This window comes from Arachis duranensis, chromosome 4, assembly GCF_000817695.3.
Source record: "Arachis duranensis cultivar V14167 chromosome 4, aradu.V14167.gnm2.J7QH, whole genome shotgun sequence".
In the NCBI taxonomy this organism is placed as follows: domain Eukaryota; kingdom Viridiplantae; phylum Streptophyta; class Magnoliopsida; order Fabales; family Fabaceae; genus Arachis; species Arachis duranensis.
In genome coordinates, this window is record NC_029775.3 from 87,639,079 (window position 1) to 87,641,922 (window position 2,844).

The following is a 2,844-nucleotide window of genomic DNA, read 5'->3' on the forward strand; positions in this document are numbered from 1 at the left end:
CATGACTCGGAGGTGAAAGCTTTTGCCTTCCCTTTCCTCTTTCTAGAGGTTTCTCCGGCCTTGGATGCCATAAATGGTTATGGAAAAGTAAAAAGAAATGCTTTTACCACACCAAACTTAAAAGGTTTGCTCGTCCTCGAGCAAAAGAAGAAAGAAGAGAGTAGAAGAAGAAGAAATGAAGGAGAAGGAAATGGCTTTGTGGTTCGGCCAAAGGGGGAGAAGCAGTGTTTAGTGATGACTACGCATCATGTTATGTTTTTCTATGCTTTTTCATATAAAAATCAATTCATAATGCTTAATTATGGGAGTGTTTTGGCGATTAAATTGAATATTGCATTGATTGCTTGAGTTAATGAATTTTGTAGGAAATTATGGAAAATGAAGCAATAAAAGCACTAATAGAGGAAGCACACTCCCAAGGTGGCAAAAAGTTGGAAACAAACTCAAAGAGAAGCAAAGAGGATTTGCAACCCTAACCTCTTCACACTCCAACAAGAATAACTCGAGCTACAAAGCTCCAAATGAAGTGATCTCAGTGTCATTAGAAAGTAGACTTCTAGAGCTTTCCATCCATATATAACACTTTATAGTTGACACTGATTTGAGGGGACAAATTGCTATTCGTTTAGCTTCACAATTTCAGCGTAAAACAAGTCCCTGCAGTTCGCCAGACTGACCTCTTCACCTTCAAAAGATCATAACTTGGGCTAGAGAAGTCCAATTGACATGCTTCTAGCGGCGTTGGAAAGCTGAGATCTAGGGCTTTCCAAAGATATATAATAGTCTATAGTGGACATTCAATTTGAAGACCCAAACAGACCAATACTTCAGCGTGTAAGGTTTTTCCAAACCTTCAAAAGCCCAAAATGCCACTTCAATGACACTCCACATTGGGCCACTTCCAAATACTCCAATCCCTTCATTTATTCTTCAATGTTTCAAGCTTCTATGAAGGGAGTTAAAAGTTCACAAGCCCAAGTCAAGCCACAAGTAACAATCAATCAAGGCCACAAGAATCATCTAGAAGTAATTAGGAAATTTGCATTTGATTGTAATTTCATTTGAATTTGTAATTTAGGTAGCTTATAAATAGGGCCTTAGATTCATCATTTGAGACACACCATGGAGGGGTGGAGGTGACTCCACTCCCCTTTCACTCTCATTCTCTTCTCTTCTTCCATTTTCTTTCATTCACACTTTAGTAAATATTTTTGTTATGATGAGTGATGGGTAAATTTTGGTTGAGACAAAGATCTCTCCCAAAATAACACCAATCTAACCGGCAAGTGCACCGGGTCGCATCAAGTAATAAAAACTCACGGGAGTGAGGTCGATCCCACAGGGATTGAAGGATTGAGCAATTTTAGTTTAGTGGTTGATTTAGTCAAGCGAATCAAATATTGGTTGAGTGGTTTAGTTTTAACAGAAGCTAAATTGCTTGGAATGTAAAGGGAGAGGGGAGAATTGCAGTAAATTAAAGGACAGGAAAGTAAAATAGACTGAATCTTAAAGGACAAGAAATTAAATGACTGAAACTTAAAGTGCAAGAAATGTAAATTGCAGTAACTTAAATGTCATTCTTAATTCTTGTTATTTACTTCTTGTCTTTAATTCTTGTCATTTAATTGTTCTCTTTAAATTCTTGTCATTTACTTATGCACATTTATGGCTTTCTTTACTTTGGCACATTTATGCCTTCCAAGTGTTTGTAGAAATACTTCACTTGGTTTTACTTTCTAGTCATTTACTTTCTTGCACTTTACTTTCTTGTACTTTCTATTCCTTGCAATTTACATTCTTGCACTTTAATTTTTAGCACTTTAATTTCTTGTCATTTACTTTCCTTGCACTTTATTGCTTTTATTTAATTTCAAGTCATTTACATTTCTTGTTGCTTATCACTCAAACATGAACCGTCTAACTAGAATAATTAATTAACTATTGCTTGCTTAATCCATTAATCCTCGTGGGATCGACCTCACTCTAAGTGAGTTTTATTACTTGATGCGACCCGGTACACTTGCCGGTTGTACGTGAAATCTAATTTTTACGTATCATTTAGGTTGTGTGAAAATGAAGGATTGAAGATGGGTTTATATAGGGGTGGGGAGAGGGGTAGGGTTCGGTTATGGGAGGGTGGATTTGGGAGGGAAAGTTCTTTGAATTTGAATGGTGAGGTAGGTGGGGTTTTAAGAAGGATGGATGTGAGTGGTGAAGAGAAAGATGGGATTTGATAGGTGAAGGGTTTTTGGGGAAGAGGTGTTGAGGTGATTGGTGAATGGGTGAAGAAGAGAGAGAGTGGTGGGGTAGGTGGGGATCCTGTGGGGTCCACAGATCCTGAGGTGTCAAGGAAAAGTCATCCCTGCACCAAGTGGCGAGCAAAATTGCTTCCTGTGCCAATTCTGGTGTTAAACGCCGGGCTGGTGCCCATTTCTGGCGTTTAACGCCAACTTCTTGCCCTTTCCTGGCGTTTAACGCCAGTCTGGTGCCCCTTTCTGGCGTTAAATGCTGCCCTTACTGGCGTTTAAATGCCAGCAAGGTCTTCCTCCAGGGTGTGCTGTTTTTCTTTCTATTTTTCTTCTGTTTTTGCCTTTTTCAATTGATTTTGTGACTTCTCATGATCATCAACCTACAGAAAACATAAAATAACAAAGGAAAATAGATAAAATATAACATTGGGTTGCCTCCCAACAAGCGCTTCTTTAATGTCAGTAGCTTGACAGTGGGCTCTCTTGGAGCCTCAGAGATGCTTAGAGCCATGTTGGAACCTCCCAACACCAAACTTAGAGTTTGAATGTGGGGGTTCAACACCAAACTTAGAATTTGGTTGTGGCCTCCCAACAC